The 19,347-nt window shown below is 38.8% G+C and overlaps 1 protein-coding gene across 2 annotated transcripts in view; it reads right to left on the reverse strand.

Annotated features, from left to right (window-relative positions):
* LOC129764150 (gamma-aminobutyric acid receptor subunit alpha-6) overlaps positions 1 to 18,727 on the reverse strand; it is a 71,335-nt gene extending 52,608 nt beyond the window's left edge. Inside the window, exon 1 of one of the 2 annotated variants that reach the window (XM_055762984.1) lies at positions 18,168 to 18,727. The gene's annotated coding sequence lies outside the window, so the exon portion shown is untranslated. The remainder of the gene's footprint in view (positions 1 to 18,167) is intronic. The other variant, XM_055762975.1, reaches the window with a different exon arrangement.
* Positions 18,728 to 19,347: the final 620 nt, after the last annotated feature.

The raw sequence follows: 19,347 nt of genomic DNA on the forward strand, positions 1-19,347 counted from the left end.
CGTGAAAGAGTGTCTTCAAAAGCGTTTGCTGCCTTTCCTGAAGAAACATGACTTGTCTGAGCTGTTTTGGCCGGATTTGGCATCCTGCCATTATGGAAAAAGGCCATGGAGTGGTATGCCGCAAGATGCAGGTTGTGCCCAAGGATAAGAACCCTCCCAACACACCAGAACTTCGCCCAATCGAAAAAATTGGGGCGATAGTTAAGCAGAACCTTAAGAAGACCCAAAAAACTGTTAGCAGCGAGAAGCAGTTCAAAGCAAACTGGCGTTCTGCGGCGAAGAAAGTGGATAAGGCGACTGTACAAAATCTGATGGCAGGCGTCAAACGAAAGGCTCGCCAATTTGGACTAGCTCGACCGGAATCTTAACTGAGTATTTTTTCCGTCTTTTATACATATTGAACTTCAAAAAGAAAGATACTTAGATTTTTTTAATAAACAAATAATCGATTTACACGCAATTTAGTTTGACCACGTTTTGATCCGAACACCCTTTATTTGATTGAAAACATTAAAAAATCATCGAATGAAATGCTTTTTAAATCAAGCGAATAAGAATCAATATTCGGACCCTAAATCAAATTTCGGGCAAATTGAATCCAAATTTCGGACACTTTATTTTGTATTTTTTGGAACGAAAATTACATTACACTTGATTATATTTTATAGTCAACTGCGAAACACTTACCAAGCAATCACAGTAACCTGATAACGATGATGAGAACTGATGAAACACGAGAGAAATTTAAATATTGATGAAGGGGTAAATTCTACGTGCTCACGCTAAACAAACGATAATGAGTGGATATTGTATTTTGGATGATTTTTTTTGTACTATGTGATAATTCAAATGTAATTCTTAAATGAAGTGATAGTGAAACCAAGGAATTACCCTAAGGAAGAAATTGTGATATCAATTTTAAAGTTATATGATCAGTGCATCAAGCATTTCAAAATATTAGAACAAAGTGTCCGAAACATGATGTTGTCCGAAATATGATTCAGAACGGTATATTAAAAATATACGACTTTGTTTTCCTAGATGGGGTTTTTGGTACAACTTCCGCTCTTGATGTAAAAAACCGTTTCGCTTTCATCTTATGAAAACTTCCAAGGTTTCGTGAAAATAAAACCCAACCAACAAATTATTTTATGGATACACGCACTGTATCTTTCCAAAGTATTCTTAACATCTCTTCTTCGTTCTGGAATACGCTTCTATTGGGTTGCCCAGAAAGTTCATACCGTCACTAATGATAATCAAATCCAGACGCTGATCAAGAATAATCCTCAGTACACGACATATGAATTAGCAGCTCCATTACAAATACAGTAGAACCCCGATTATCCGTGAAATAGTTTGGGAAGGTCACCGCGAATAACGAAAATCGCGAATAACGCGCTAATAAACTAAGAATGAGGTGCAAACTAGTGTTGGGCGATCTTTACAAAAAGAGAGATCTTGTCGAATCGATTTTCTAAACGGCGTAGGGATCGATCCACTGATTATATCGGTACCAACGAATCGTTCTTCGAAAAATCAATAGCTTTTTTCCCAATTTATCTGATTATTCTATAGGAGTGTTGCTGTCATTGAAACAGGGAATACAAATTTAATATTTCTGTTCAAACATCAAAAGCATTTTGTTTTGATCCTCAGCGTTAAGGACACAACAAATTTTAAAGACCACAACAAATATTTTCAGGGATATTCATCTTGTGACGTCAGGGAGTCGTTTCATCAAATAAATTTATTGAGGAGCATTATAAGAAATTCAACAACTGGTATCTGCCCAGAACTCGGCTAACATCGATCCCATAAAAGCCAAACGTGCCATACGTCTGTCATGCAGTCGAAGCCGATTCTTGATTTTGGTACAAGTTCTAAAAATCAACCCTTCACATGGAATTGATGTCAACATCTAGTTCAGTTATTCTATGAACCACTGGTTGAGCCAAATAGCTGCCACTAGTTCTGTCTCTATCAGCATTTGTACGAAATTAAATCGTAGAGGAAGCGATCGAAATGTTGTTAGGTGGTCTTCGGTGATATTTATTTATTTATTATTTTTTTATTTATTTATTCATTTCGTCAAACAAATGTAGACTACACACTTATACACTAATGTTACAATGTTTTCTTAGGTTAAATATTATTTTTGCGGTAAATGTTTCTTTTTAGCTGTTTTTTATTCATTGTTGTGTCAATTATTTCGCAGTGCTGATTGTATATACGCATCATGCGATTGATAGGGGCGTTATTTGCATAATTTGTTCTGGATGTTTTGGTTAGAAACAAATTTCGCGTTCTTAGTTGACGCCCAGGTACATAGAAATTTAGTTTTTCTAGTAATTCAGCTGAATGTACTCGTTGCGAAATTAGGTCATTAACAAAAGAAAGCATTGCAAATTCACGGCGTTCTTTTAGTTTTTGGATGTTTATGAGCATGCAACGTGCTTCATATGAAGGAAGTGGAAATGAGGTCCAGTTGAGTTTACGAAGTGCAAATAGAAGAAACTGTTTCTGGACTGACTCAATGCGTTCTTCATGTACGACCATATACGGGTTCCAAACGATGTTACAGTATTCCAGAATAGGCCTTACATATGTAATATATAAAAGCTTTATTGTGTATGGGTCCTGGAAGTTATGTGAGAAGCGTTTGACAAAACTTAACACACTATTCGCCTTATTTATTACAGAGTTGTAGTGTTCTATGAATGTGAGTTTACAGTCCAGGACGACGCCTAGATCTCTAACTATTTCACATTTTTCTACATTTTGATTTCCAAGACATATTACAATATTTGGTACATGTTTTTTTCTGCTAAATGTTATAGAGTTGCACTTTTTCACATTCAGTGTTAGTAGATTTTTATCACACCAAGTATGGAATACATGTATTTCGTTTCGAAATGCTTCGATGTCGTTTTCATTTCCAATTTCCGCGAAAAGCTTCATGTCGTCGGCATACACATTGATACGCTTGTTCACGGTTTGTTAGATAAGAATTGAGCCAGTTTAAGAGTCTTTGTTCCATTCCTATTTTCTGCAATTTGAAGAGTAGTAATGGAATGTCGATGCGGTCAAATGCTTTACTGAAGTCAGTGTAAAGAGTTTCTACGTGTTTGCCATTTTCCATTGCATTCAAAATAAAAGTTACAAAAGCCAACAGATTAGTTGCAGTTGAACGGCCTTTGAAGAAGCCATGTTGCATACACGTAATTCTATTCTTTACTTGTTGGAAGACTTTTTCGTTGACTATTGCTTCGAATAGTTTAGGAATGCAAGAGATAATGGCAATTCCACGATAATTACGTACGTCAGATTTAGCGCCTGATTTAAAGATAGGTACCAAAAAAGATTGTTTCCATTTTTCTGGGAATATTCCAGTTTGTAGTGACATATTGAAAATGCAATGTAAGGGAAGGGTGAGTTCCTCAGCCAGGTTCTTTAGGAATATAGGTGCTATTCCGTCAGGTCCTGGTCCTTTTGTTCCGTCTAATTTTTTTAGTGCATGGCATATTTCCTGTTGTGAAAGATAGTTCACCGATATGTCATTTGGATAATCCGGTAAAAATGAAAAGTAGTTCCGATCGCGATTTTCTTCGGAAAATGTGGTATATACTTCCTGAAAGAAATTTGCAAAGAGATTACAAATTTCGTTCGAAGAATTCCTCACATCCTCATCGAGATGCATCTGCGATGGGAAGTTATTGATTTTTAGCTTAGACTTTACGTAATTAAAGAATTTCTTCGGGCATGATTTGACTTCAGTTTCGACCTTTCTATTGTACTCTTCGTGTGCACTTTTAATTGCAAAATTTAATTCTTGGGAAATATTTTGATATTCAAGCAAATTTTGATGACTTTTGTCTATTTTGTATTTTTTATGTGCTTTTTGTTTTTTATTATTTAGATTTCTTATTTGAACGTTAAACCAAATAGGATATTTGCTGGTTGAATTTTTTCGTCTTCTTTTCTTCGGCACAAATTCTGATATTATGTTATTCAGAATTTCGTGAAGAATATGTACAGTTAAGTTGACATCTCGTTCGCTGTTTAATAAAGTTTGCCATTCTATGGCTTGTAGGCTACATTTGATTGCTTCAAAGTTCGTCTTGTTATATTCCGGTACTTCTTCATACTCCCAGTCGATGGGCAATTGTCTATTATGTATAAAGATTGAGTATTCAATTGCTGTTTGAAATTTTTCATTTTTCCAAAGAGGAGTCATGGACTCATTCACACAAAAGTCGTCGGTGATGTTAGTGAATAATAGGTCTAGATAATATTTTTGGAAATTTTTTACATGATTTATTTGGTTAAGACCGAGATGTGCAATTTCGTCAAATATATATTGTAGGGTTTCATTTTCCCCGACGACTGGGAGTAGAATGCATTCATTATCATTATCGGGAATGAAGTTTACTTTATTTTGATTGAAGTCGCCATAGATATGCAATTTCACTTCTGGTTCTAGTGTTTCTGCAATTCGATTTGCCGTCTGAAAAAATAATTCATACGACTTTTTATTTGCATGTTCGGGTGGGAAATACACAGAAGCAAATATGTGTACTTCGCCAGCTATAGATAATTTTGCCCATACATGCTCAAATTCTTTATGTTTTTCGGTTATAAGTTCCTCAGAAGTGAAATTTGCATTAATGGCAATGAGGACCCCTCCTCCAGACTTCTTCTGAGATAACGATAAGTTGCGGTCGTGCCGGAATACGTTAAAATTATTTCCAAAAACTTCTTCGCTTCTTACGCTTTCGTCCCAGCTAGTTTCAGTTGCAAGAATTACATTGAAAGAAGCGGGTAAAAGATTTTGATGAATTTCCTTCATTTTTGCTGGGCTTTTCATGCGATTGAAGTTTTGACAGTATATCAAAATTTCAGTCGCATTCTGTTGAGAAGGCGGAGAAGTTTTTGAAAGACTAATTCTACTTATTTTACTGTTTTGATTTTTTCGACTACTATTTCCCTCTAAGGGGCGCGTCAACGTCGTTGAAAGTTTAGCGGACTGTAGAACTTTGTAGATGCTTCCCTAGCATGTTGTAGCCGTTGCGTGTGTTCACTGGACAGGAATGCTCGGTGTGATGTGTGGTCTGCCAAGGCGTCAATGCGTGAAACTCCCAGCTCTTCGTGTACTTCCAGGAAAATTTCACGTAAAAGGTTTGTGTCTGTTGGTAGAACTTCAGCTGCGAGCATTACTGATGCACTAGTTCTTGTAATTCCACGAATACAAACAGCCGTTGTTTGGTCGTGGAGAAAGGACAGATACGTCCTCACTTCATTGTTTGGCATCGAAATCCGACCAGTCCGGTTTCCAATGCCATTTATGGTCAAAGCGGCGTCATCCTGGAGAAGTGTGGTCTTCCTTCGTATGAACTGTTTTGATGGATGCGCGGCTTTCAGATAGTTCCTCTTCTTAGCTTACAGTTGGCTTGATAGTGTGGGAGACACTAGAGGAAGACAGAGCACTTGCCATTTCTTCCATTTGTGTTTTTACTTCGCACGCCAGTGTGATGTGCGAGTCTGTCAAGTCAGTTTTTAGGGACTCGAATAATTGGGGCAGAAGGTCGATGGAGTTTGTTGTTGTTGAATGTTTTATTTCCATTTCTGCAACTGCGACTGATGCCGCTAATTTCGCTGCTGATTCTACTGCTGCGCTGTTGTCCGTTGGGGCTATTTCTAATAGCGATGTTATGGCATTTTTGATTTCCGTAGTGCTGGTTTTTGTGCTGCTGAAGACTTGCGAGACGCTCTTTTTTATATCTTGCAGCATTTCTTCTATGTTCGAGAGGGTTTCATCGTGTGTTGCACTGAGCGATTTGAAGTTGTTTAGTAATTTATGATTGGCTCCGAGTGTCATGCCAATGTTTTCGTTGATTGATTTTAGTGGCTTCACAAGCGACTTCATGCGAGGGTTAGTTATGAATTCTTCTTGGCAGTCCTGACATAGTGAAGGATCATGAAGGAGCATGAAGGATCGCAAAATTTCTTCATGATTTCGTTGCGCTCCCACACAGGCGGCGTGAAATTTGCGGTTGCAGGTTCCATAGCAACGCCACAAAAAGCGATTGTCGCTGAGCGCACAATTCACTATTCCGCACTTCATTACACTCGCGTCGATAAAAAAAATGTAAATAAATAAAGTGGAGCGTGCGGGTCACGTCGTAAAAAAGTAAGATTGTTTACTAATAAAGAAAAAAGTTACTTAAAAATATACTGGAGCGCTGGTGAAACCGGTCTGTACTCAACGACGGTTGAAAGTAAATTAAAATCGATGTATACTGAAAATAAAATCTACAAAAAGTTTTTCAAAGATCGAAAAAATTGGAAGCAAAAAAAAATCGATTTTTTCGATTTTCTGGAGTACAAAAGATCGATTCAAAAAATCGGAAATCAGAATCGAAAATCGTAAATCGATCCGGAATCGCCCAGTCCTAGTGAAATGAAATGAAAATATTTTAGCAGAAAACATTTAATGGATCGTATTTAGTATTTTCGATCGTGGCTGGTGATGCAAAAACGAAGCATTCACAATAATGTTGAGTGAAAAAAATCTTGGAGCCAGCCAAATGACCTACGTTAGCTATCCTCAAAGTCTGTCTACACCAGGAGAAAGTCATTCTTTGTTTCAAATACAGTGGAACCGCGATTATCCGGCCTTCCCGAAATTCGTCAGCGAGTGAAAGACTCATGCACTTTTGTTTAGGTCATGGCTTTCACATTATCACATTATTCACATTATTCACATTATTATGATTTCTGTATTGATAAAACAAAGTTTTCATGCTAACATATATTTTTTCCATGTTTACACTTCATGTTTAGCCCTTTATTGCGTTATCCGCGATTTTCGTTATACGTGGGGAGCTAGCCAGACTATTCCGCGGATAATCGGGGTTCTACTGTATTGCGTCCTTAGATTACCATTTGTTCAGGCCGGTGGAAAAAAAATTTAAAGGACAATCATAAAAAACACGTTGCGCAGTCTTTTGACAAAAAAAAACAAAGAAGTTCTGCGATGATGGAATTTTAAAGTTGCGTGAAGGATGACGAAAGATTTTATTATTTTAGGCACTGACTAAGGGGCCGTACAATAATTACGTAAAGAAAAACGGGGGGGGGGGGGGGGGAGGTAGAGTTTTGAAAAATCTTATTTGAGGGGGACGGGGGGTGAAAAAATTGAAGAGAAATTTTTTTTCTCGTTAATATTTGTTAATTTTCAATTGACTCACCTTAGCGTGTCGCATGAACAAAGCATACCTTTTTTCCTACACTAACTTTGATGAACGTCTAAACTTGTTTTGGTTGTGTTGTGTTTGTTTGGCTCTTTCGGTTTTGTTCGGTTTCCTCGTCAATATTATGTTCCGTAATGTGATTTGAAGTGAAAAAGAATGTCAAAGCAAGATGCCTATCCGGAAAAATCTGGTCCTGAAGCTCAGCGTAGAGCAAACGCGGTTTGGTATGAATGCAAATCTGAATCCAAGACGTTTGAAGACTTGCAAATTGTTGTTAATCGGAAAATCAACGATTGTGAAGCACTCCAGCTCCGAAAACGCAGTGGATACAGCATGTTTTTAGCAAGGTAAAAAATTAAATGATATTTTCAGCAAAAAATTGCATTGCCAACAATTCTTTGACAGGCCGCTACGCAAACTCAAACAAAACACAAAGATCCAGAACCACAAGTTTCTACATCGACCGAAGTGACTAATTTGTCTCATGATACAGGTGCCGGTACGTCCTCAACAAAACGATCCGATCCCGAAAAGAAGCATCATAGCACTCCCTCCCAAGACCGCATTTCTGCAGAACTTTCAACACTGCGAGCCCAAAAAGATGCACTGGTAACTGCCAGAGATGCTGGGTTGAGTGATGATGATCAGCGGATATAAAGGTGAAGGAACAACTTCTCAAGCAGACCAAAAAGAACGCTGAATACCAATAGAATTTCAGAACGAAAAGGACGGATGCAATTAAAAAGTTAACAGCTTTGAATCCTGAAAATGCCCACATCCTGGCAGTAAAAAACGAACCTGGAAGACCAAGTTTCGAGCAAGAGGATAAACTGCTTGAGACAATAGTGGATTTGGTTTTGCTGAAAAGTGCCGCGGACGAAAGACGGAGAACGGAAATGATAAGAACTTACAGAACGTTGGATGATCTACATGCGGCGGTCATTGAGCAAGGTTTTGAGATTTCAAGAACTGGCCTCTATTTACGATTGCTCCCAAGAAACTGTACAACAATCGAAGGCAAGAGGCACGTGGTTACAGCCCCGGTAATTTTTAACCTTATAGTGAATTAGCAGAGGTTAATTCACTTTTCAACATTTTACTTCTTACAGGTCAAGCTGTGCAAAGCACAAACAGATGAACACAAAAAACATGTCGACGCAGTTTTTTGCACAGCATCAATCAGGAATGTTGAGGCTTTAGCATCGTTCTTGGGTCCAGAACAGGTCGTGTTCATTAGCCAAGATGATAAGGCTAAGGTACCAATAGGACTGACGGCTGCAAATAAACAAAGCCCTATGATGATGCATTTAGAGTATCGCGTAACTCTTCCCGGTCATGATTGGGTGGTTGCACCCAAGCACAAGCTTACGCCTTCGGTTTATAGTGCAATGGGAATCAAGGAACGAGAGCTTGGATCACCGGATGCGGTATCCTATTCAGGGCCAACATATATAGGCATTCGAAGCCTTAAACACTCACCATCAAACGCAAATACACACGCAAATGACCTCGAGATATTATTGAGTTTAAGCAGCTTCGAGCCTGTAGTCAAAACTGCTGATGGACAAATGAAACCAATATTGATTTTTTTCTGTAGACGGTGGGCCTGACGAAAACCCTAGGTATTACCTAGAGGATTCACTTAAAGTGACATTGCATGAAACAAGATCAAATTTAATATATGAATACTTTGTAGGTACCCCAAAGTTATTGCATTTACTATAGAGCATTTCCTTGATTATGATCTGGACGCCGTTTTCGTCATGACTAATGTACCAGGCTTTTTAACAGGGTTGAACGTCGAATGGCTCCATTAAGCGCACAGCTGGCTGGTGTGATACTACCGTCTGAAACATATGGAACGCATCTGGTTGGACAAGGAAAGAAAATTGATCCAGATCTTGAACTCAAAAATTTCACAGCGGCAGGAGAGGTACTTGCAAAGATTTGGAGCGATTTAGTAATCGATGGACATGGAGTTGTAGCAAAATTTAAGCCACCCGGAAATGAGCAAAAACTTCCACAGCTTCCTGATTCCTTGTGGTACGGTATTCATGTACGTGAGTCACAATATGTCTTACAATATGTGAAGTGTAGGAACCCTTCCTGCTGCAAGGAAATGTGCAGTAACCTATTCAGTATTTTGCCGGACAGGTTCCTGCCTCCCCCTTGCCCGATCAGGCAAACAACAGCCGGACTACTTGTTCCAGAGCCATCTGATGTCAAGAACAATGATCAGTTTTCACCATTATTCCAACGTCTTTCGTTGCAAATTTTCATCCCAATCCCGCAAGGCGTAGGTAAAATGCCTTACGACATGTATTGTCCATCGGTTGCCAAAGATATTCATGGCCGCATATGCTCAGAATGTGGTCTATACTTTGCTTCGAAAAAAGCCGTGGATGGTCATTCCAGATTTATACATTCTATACGACGCAGTGCCAATACCAAGATTAAACCATCTCGCGTTTCAGCCAGAAGAGGCAAAGAACTTCTATGTGTTCTACTTGACAAGGAAACGGGTTCAGGAGACGTAGAATGGATCGACGCTGATAACGTGGATGCTTCAGGAGTTTCTGAGTATATCCCAACATATGATAACAACATGAATGCTGAAATTCGTTCTGTCCGTGAGTGGATCACGAATGAATTTACAACGGACAATTCATTCCGTTTTTTTTCGATATGTATACACTGACTTTGTACACTTATCACTCTGTGCTATAGTTTTGTTAACGACTGTGTTGTTTTACAAACTGCTTTTTTTTAAATAAAATTTAATTTTTTTTCGAAAATCTTAGTAAGATTTTTTTGAGGGGGGAGGGGGTGTTTTTGAAAATCGTACAAAATCTTATTTGGGGTGGAGAGGGTGTTGAATAAAACGAAAAAACCTCTTACGTAATTAATGCACGGCCCCTAACGTCTATTAGTTTAAGCAATATAGGTGTTGATCAAATCAAAACTACATAACACCACACAACATTTTAATGTTTTGAACAGCGTGATGATATCGATTTTTTTATGCCACTGAGGCCTTGTTTCATTGTGTGATTCTCTCCAAAACTTGAGCAGCTCAGCCAGTTTACGTCAGTTTATGTTACAAAATCTCCGAGATAAGATTCACAAGTGACGATAATATAATGATATAATGTAAAAATAACGTAATATAAAGTAGTAATAACTTACACCCAGGTTTTATTTAAGCGTTTTTTTACGCGGATTTTCCAATTAACGCGGTTTTTTTACGAGGTACGTATCCCCCGCGTAAAAAACCTGGGTGTAAATGGAATTTGGATGAAACTAAGGAGTTGTACAAATAACTTCACGGATAATGTTGGGAAACAAATCAAAGAATTGAGTACAAACCGCTATTATCAATAAACTATTCATAAACTTTTATATCAATGTTTAAACATAGTATAGCATCCCGATTTTTATTCAAAAAAACATGAAGTGGGTTATATCTATGGTATAACCGCAAGGGTGACGTAGGCCTATCGTTGATTTAGAGATCATTTGTTTGAAGTTGAATCCAAATCCATTCTGAATGAATGAATAAATGAATATTTGGGGGACTTCGGAAACGAGAGCATTACGTTGGAGGCACAAGGTTTTATGCATCCAATATAGGATACGAAAAACCTTGTTCTGAAGAATAATCTTCAGAAGCTTTCCTGCTAACTGCACTTGATTGACAAATCACAAACCCAAATGTATTATATGGATATTTTATGGATAGAAAACATTAAAATAAACTCTTTCGCTTGAATGAAATTTTCAATTCCAAGGGGAACTGACAGATTATTTTCCAGCAACGATTAGATATTTCCACATTTTCCTCGATACTGGAAGCCCACCAGTGGTTTATGCTAACTCGATAACCATCTGTTAATAGCACTTGATTGAAACATATTTGGTCACAGTGTTACATGGATAGAAAACATTCAAATAAACTCTTTCACATGAATGTATTTTTAAATTCCCAGAGGAACTAGCAGATAATTTTCGGGATCTTTCTCGATGCTGAATGGCATCCAAACGGAAAGAATTCCGCGCGTGTATATGTGTGTGTGTGTAGCGGCTCCTTCGAGATCTTCCCGGGGAACCGTTTGTGGCATCACTCTCCTCCTGATGGATTCCCTTCTGGTCTAAGGTGCACAAACAGGCTCTTGGTGAAACCGTTCATCCGCGCTTTCATGATAAACGAAGTGCTTCACCACAACAGCGACAACATGCTCCAATCGCTGTTCAATTAGAACTGAGTGGATTTCCGAGCGGCGCTCGCTTATATACCGATTGGTGATTTCAATAGCCTGTTTTGAAAGCAATTTTAAGACTATTGAAACAAATTTTTGGATCAAAAAGTAACAAGTATAGAACGCGTTGACATTTTATCTTTCGAATGAAGTGTCAAAATCTCGGTCTCCGGCGTAACGCTTTCGTTTTCGAAACTTTGATTTTACACCCCGGTATAGAAATGAAAGACGTAGTCCTACGTCAAAAAATCGACAAATGTTCACGTGGACAACAGGAGAGGGGTATAGGAAATGTCCACGCTTGTCCACGGAGGGGGAGGAGGGTGTCTAAAATCGTGCTTTTTCTGTCCACGTGGTATGTGGACAGCCCCCTACCTGTGAGTCATTGATGTGTTTCATGCTGTTTGGAATAATCAAATTGGAGTTACTGTTTTTTTTGCTGAGAAGCGGTTTGTCTCTCTGTGCTCGGGCATTCAAGTTGCCCTTCCTAGGCACATTACCAACTGTTTGTTTGCTCAATTTGATTTTTACCGATAGTATAATGGATCGAAATGTTTACTTGAACACCCTGAAGGAAACGTGAAGCAAAGTATCAACAAAATGTGATGGAATCGAGGATTCAAGTTTTGCCAAGACAACGACCCAGAGCTCAAGACATATAAGGTTCGCACATGGTTACATTCCAATTACTCAAAAGTTGATATTCCTCCACAAGCTTCCGACATCAATCTCAGTAAAAAACTAAGGAAGTTATCTGTATATGAATGTCTGTATATGAAAATCTGTAATTTAAATTTTCAAAAATAACTATTTTGAAAACCACTTGATGAAAAAATTGATGAATATTCCTCCCGAATACACAAAAGACGGGTGGGTAATGTCGGGGACATAACAGGAGTGACGTAGGACTATACAAAGGGGACAGCTTTTGTTAAATATATATTTTAAATATATTGTTTTACTTTCTTCTCCTACGTGAATACCTACCTATCTACTTGAAAAATGGATTAGTTTACTGTTTTCTCTTTATGAACATGTTGGGGGTTCTGAAAAGAACCTTTGGTGTTGTGTTTTTGCGTTTTTTTTTTACAAACTTGATTCTTGATTTTTTTTCTGAAGGCTTTGTACTTATTAAATGTTCAACGCCGGGCATCTTTCGGTGTATGCACATATCGTACAATCAAAATGATGGCTGTGATAGAGAATACATTGGTGGTCATCAGCTCATTCACTATCATATATTTCACTATTGAGCATATTATCGTACCTTAAACTGTGGTTTCGGAGACGAATGAATTGTAAGATTTGTAGTCTCCGCAAACAAAATAAATAAAAATGAAACAGAACTGAGGTTTTGGAGACGAACTCTACGATCTGTCGAGAAATAAACGAGCTATAAGCGTTCTGAAAAACCAACAGTAAATACAGGGACGGATGACCTTCGGATTAAAGTCCTTTAAAATAAGAACAGAGCAGCAGGAAATACATAGCTCATCATGTTGCTCCTTAGTTATTTTTCTATACAATGCAGATGTAACGTCCGTCAATTTTCAACATCAGTTATCAACCAAAGAAAGCAGTCCTTGCTACCGAGAAATTTCGTTAATGCCATCCTGCATACAATGTGTTGTAATTTGAAGCCACTTTTAATTCGGAAACCATGTATGGGTTTGTGAAAACTGAATGATCAATTTAAAAGACCTCAGCCACCAATAAGCTCAAGAACAAGCATAAACAAAATAAATCGGTTTATATTATATGTCATATTATGTCACTTTAGAATGCATTGTGAAATGTATTGTGAAAAACTTTTAATAACTCTTCTTTGAAAGGGTTAATGGCCCTGAAAAGCGCCGTGTTTTACGGTGGCTGGTTTTGCCACCAAAGCAGTCTGTATAAACAAACTTTTTCCTTCTTCTACCTGCTGCGATTGCGTTTGCCACTCGCTGAAACTAGTTGTTGCCACCGAACCGAATGTGCTCTGTTCTGTAGGCGGGTTTTCTTATTGTCGTGAGCAGCTTTGCAAGCCAACTCGAGCACTCCGGCGGCCGAAATTCTATAACCGCTATTAGGTATACTGGTGCTCCGGCACCAATCCGTTGATGCGATGTGATGTGCGTTAAAAGGCAGCGATGGCAAAAAATACATTCATTACGATTTGTTCGCTCGTTGGATTCACATGCAGTTGTTTCTAGCAAACACGAATGTACCGAAGACTAGTGGAATAATGGAAAAGCCGCCAAAAAGTTCGGCACGGCGCAGAAGAATATCTCGGAAACCGACAATAGGGAGGAGAATGAATCATATGCTATCTACATTATAAGGTGCTGAATCAGGATCATTCCGACACCGGTTTCTCATCGAAGGCGATGAGCGTCTTGAGCTTCGTCAATGCATCTTTGAGCGTATCGTAGCGGAAGCCCCGGGTCTGACCCACTACAATAAGCGGTCAACCATTACGGCGTGGGAAATTCAGATCACAATCAGTCTGTTGCTGCCCGGTGAACTTGCATGCGGTTTCCGAAGGTACCAAAGCGGTGAAGAAGTATACCAGCTCCAAATAAAGAGCGTTTTCCGACTGCTGATTCGGAAGCAAACACTAAAAAGAGTCCTTTTCAGGACCACAAAATCATCTTTAATCTAAAGAGTTTATTGTTTTGTTATCACTCGATATACCCATCTTGTTCGGCTAAACCTTCCTGTTTAGCGATTGCGTTTGTCACTCGCCACAGGATTCACAGTTGGAAAATTTCTTCCCATCCAGCTTGCGACATGTTGGGTCATAACTTGGACCCCGAACTCCGTGTTTACAAAAATGTCCAACTAAATATGTCGCATTACAGGTCCGTCCAATTAGCTAAATGTCGAACTAAATGTAAATTAATGTAGTTTCAATCTAGAAGCAATTTAAGAATTGGTGAAAATTGAATAATCGAGAAAGTCTCCAACCATCAATAAGCTCAGCACAACTGCCAAATTCTCAAACTCATCATATTCTGGCAAACAAATTATGAAAAAATCAATTTGTGTCTAATTATTATTTTGGATAATATTTTAGAATGCATTGAACTGTATTTCGTAAACTCTTTTTTGAAAGGTTTAATGGCCCTGATAATCGCCGTGTTTTATGGAATGGTTCCAATTTAGAAAACTTAGTACTCGTGGTTTTGAATAAAAAACCATTTCGAACGCCCTCGATGCCGCCTTGTTCTGGAGTTGCCACCAAAGCAGTTTGCATAAAGAACAAACTTTTTTCTTCCGCTACCTGCTGTCGTTATGCGATTGCGTTTGCCACTCGCCACTCGCTGCAACTGCCTGTTGTTTTCTTGATGTCCACCGAACCGAATGTTGTCTGTTCCTAATGCGGGTTTTCTTATCGTCGCGAGCAGCTTTGCCAGCCAACTCGATCACTTCGGCGGCCGAAACTATATAACGCCGGCTAGGTGGACTGGTGCACTGGTACTAACGCGCTCGGCCTAGCTACCCTTGCGGAGCAATTGGCGGATACACATACGGGAAACTGGAGACCAACACTGTTCGAGCGGGATTTTGCCTTTCCCTTCACTTTTCCTCCTTTGCCATGTCCAGACATGGCATGTTGTGTTGGTTTGTTGATGTGATGTGATGCGAAACGATGTGGTGTACGGTTTGGATGATAATGATCGTTACGGAAGGTAGGAAGGTATTGTATTATAGAGACTTTAAACTTTTTCAGTTCATTCGTCTCTAGCCTTGAGAAAGGCCCTTTGAAAACTCTACTCTACTCTACTCCAGCGCTACCACCTCCACCCTCTTGCCTTGAAAAAGGCACTCGATCCCTCGCCGTCCAGCTCGTCCAGCAACGATGTTGTCCAGTCGGTGTCCACACAAAGAATGATCGTTACGGCAACGGAGCGGGGATTTTTAAGCTGACTGGCTGGCTCGAGAATTACGCATGTGTGAGACTGCGACCAATGTTTCGTTCATTTTTTTTCTTTTTTCTTTCCAATCGCGCTTCGTTCTATTTCGCTGCTGCTCTAGTTGCCCGTTTTGGTCGGTACGATTTGAGGAGCACAAAATGGACCAATCGAAAATGGGCACATAGTGCATTTGGACAATGCTTTTTTTTTCCCAAAATATATTTTTTATTAAGGCACATGTGGCGTTAGCCTGACGGGGCCGGGAGTCCAATATTTTGACAATTTTTGTCTTACAACTATGTTAGTAATATGTAACCGATTACTCGCGGTTGGCTCGAGGTTAGTATTACAAGTGTTCTCATAATTGGTATGTTGCAGTCTTCGATGCTCTATGCGTGTGCCCGACACGGGCTACTTCCTATTGGGATGCAGCTGACCATTAATCAGCAACGCTCCCTAGTCTGTACCCCATATCTAGCGTGGTGCGTCTTTCTCGACTCGAGGAATCCAGGATAGAATGGTCACTAGCCGGCGCAATCATCAGTTCGTGTAGAATTGTCATGAGCGGTACAACCTTTGGCTCTTGTTGAATGATCAGTGGACTGCACAACCTTTGGCCCGTGCATCTGTAAAGAGTGTGTGTATGTTGTACAATGCTTGTTATTTCACAATTATTCAATTATTTATCTCAAGAAAAATGAAATGTTATTATAGATGTTATATGATAGATGCGTAGATATATTTCCTATCAATTGATGCAAAAACCTTTGCGATCTATTGAGGAATGCTCGAGTTATAAGCGTTCCAAATCTTGCACTTTTCCTACTTGTTCAGTGCCTAGATTTTCATTCCACACCCTATATCTTCCGGTTAGACGTAGTCCTACGTCAAAAAAACTCGTAGACAAGGCCAAAGACAGCTAAAGATAATTTCAATGAACTAGGGATACCATACTAATGATGGGATTCGGAAATAGGCCAACGCCTTCGAAATCGAGTTGAGATTACAACCAGTGTACGATTATTAGTTTGTGTAAATTTTCATACATTAGCATTCGCCATTTTTAAAGAAATTAAAACCATTATACTCAAAACAGATAGCAAACCTTTTAACTCTCATATGACACAATGACTTTATCTAAATAGAATGTTCCGAAAGCTTGTTTTCGATTTTCAAACGAAGGGAAAAGAGATCTGCATGATGGAGTACGATTACGGGTTTGAGTCACTGTATATTATGCCATCAGTTCTTCTTCTTCTTCTTTTATTTGATAATAGAGACTTCAAATCTTTCGATTCAGTTGTCTCCGTATCATCAGTGGTGTTTTTGTCACGAGTCACGCTTGCTTTTGTTATTCGTGTTAGGGAAATGCCTTGCGCTGTGCACAAATGTATGCGAGTTAGCAACTGTAATTTAAACGTTATTTCAACAGTTAGTTTCTTAAATTTTTACACTTATCTCGGAGTTTCTAAAAAATCGATATTGCATCTTTTTGTTCATTGTTGAGTGTATTTGACTCTCGTGGTTCAAAATTAAAGTATTGAACAAAAGTTCTGTTTCCTCCTCACCCGCAATTTTTGATGTATCGTGGGTGGTTTCGCGGTTTGCTCGTAAATTATGGGTGAATCGATAGTGCTTTTGTTTCAGACGTTGAGAGAACGCATACAATACACGCCACGTCAGATAATTAGAAGCAAACCAATTGTTTCCTTCTTTTCTCTCCAATTATGGTATTCTCTATCGCTTTGTTCCTTTGTTTCAATAGAAGATCTTCAGTAGTAGTGCCCCTATTCGGTATTATTATCGGCTCTGCCCTACTCGCGGAGAAGGTATTATGATATACAAGATTCTCAGAGATGAAGATTGTGTAATGCAATCATGGGGAAGCAATTGAACAAGTGATTTTTATTTTGTGAAATGTTCCATTCCATTCAATGAATTATTCTTCCAAATCAAGAGATTAGACAAAAAAGAAGTTGGGCTGCATCAAACTAACACTGAAATCACTGAAAAGAACTATTTGGATTGAATTGATGAATTATCACAAATTTGAAAAAAGGCGTTTAATCCTTTGCGGTCGTATTAAATTTGAACATGGGTATCATATTGGCCGTAATTATTTTTACTTGAAAAAGCAGTGATGTATGACTTTGTGAGATTATATACTGTATATTCATAACATGTGAGATTATGAAAGATGAACATGATTTTTTTTTCGTGAACTTCAAATAAGTATTTACTGAACATGTGTTTCAAAGAGTTAAAATATAAATTCATATAGAAACTTCGATCATAATTTGAGCAATATATCTATTTTTACAACCAATCCGAAAACTGGAAAAAATGGAAAAAAATGAGAATGAATAATTCTACAAGACACAAAAATGGACAAACACTTTGAAACACCAATTTGGTAACACTTGGTAATCTTGTTGTACACATTTTGGCCATCATAGCATCATCACCACCATCATCACTTTGTGAGGGTACTATTCTGTAACCAATTTTGCCGTATGATGTCATTTTGCATTTAAGTAACATGGGTGTTAAAGTTAGCAACAGACTTGTAGATATGTTATAATCAATATGTTATACAATACACACTTATTTGAAAATTAGTAGATTTCTAACATGACGGTAAATTTGAGTGAACTATGAAATCAATGAAAATTGTTCGCAAAACCACGTTTCATTAAAATCTTCATAGTGCCGAAGATAAGCGAAAATTTTCTAGTTATTGTGGTCGAAGTTCTACTTACAAAAAACACTCACATCTTCTTTTATCATTCCGCTCGAATAACTGGAGTAGAATACGGCACTAATCATCTTACTACGAATCACATCGCTCAAAGTTGGTTCATAGTTTCAATCATAACGTCTAAACCACTAAAACCACGTGAAATAACACCACACTCGGCAGCCACAAAAACAACCCCGTTTCGTTTTGTTTCAACTTTGTCTCGTTGAGCATACACGCACCGGAAAATACCGCCTCCGTGTCACATTTACCGCAAAACGAAATGGTTCTTCTGTTGGCGGCGAAACCAACAGTTCTTCACTCGCTGGAGATCCCGACTGATGATGCTGCCGATGGACCACGCGGCCTGGAAGCACAACTCCCAGAAGATGTTGTGGCAGTGCGCATCGTTCGATACACCGTGTCGTTATGTTGAGATTAGGTGGGCCTCCGTCGCGTCGTCTTCCTATTCCGACTTACGACAAGACGGAACGAAAGTTTTACAGGTTTACAGGGCGCACGGACTTTTCCCGCCATCTCTGCCGCTTCGCATACATATGACGGCCGTAACGATGCCGCACACATTACGATTACGACAGGAGGCACGTGCTTTTCCGGCTCCGGCTCCGAGATAGGGTTGAGAAGAAAACGGAAGAATAAAGGGTTCGCTCCCGAGATGAAACATAGTGGTAGGAGAGCGAGTATCTCGTTCTCTGCAAAAGATATGTGAGAATTTGTGTACAAACAGGATTGCTGTTATGGATTAAAATACTTCCGTTAGGATCTGCTGGATTCGAGCAAGTTGGGATTTAATTTTTTAATTATTTCTAACACATGCTTTAACTCTTTGTGGTCGTTTGTCTGCTTTCATCCACCGCAGCAAAAACTATGCTAAACTAATACTTTATTCAACAGTAAATTTCGGCCCGCCCACAATTGGTATTTTAATTTAACTAATTTCTAGGGTTTATTTTATTTTTTTTTCTGGTGAAAATCATTGTGTCTAGCTGCCATTAGTGCTCTTGAAGTTTTCGTGCTCAAAATTTCAGTTTCGTGTTCAAAAACGGAAGTTATTTGTTTGCGAAATGCTCAAAAAAGCACAAAAGGCCTGGCCGAGTAAGAGAGTAAAAAGTGCCCCAATTAACTAAGAAATTTTGACGGTTTATTTGAACCCCTATGTGGTTTAACATAGGATCTAGTGA

The sequence above is a fragment of the Toxorhynchites rutilus genome, chromosome 1 (genome assembly GCF_029784135.1).
Source record: "Toxorhynchites rutilus septentrionalis strain SRP chromosome 1, ASM2978413v1, whole genome shotgun sequence".
Lineage (NCBI taxonomy): Eukaryota > Metazoa > Arthropoda > Insecta > Diptera > Culicidae > Toxorhynchites > Toxorhynchites rutilus.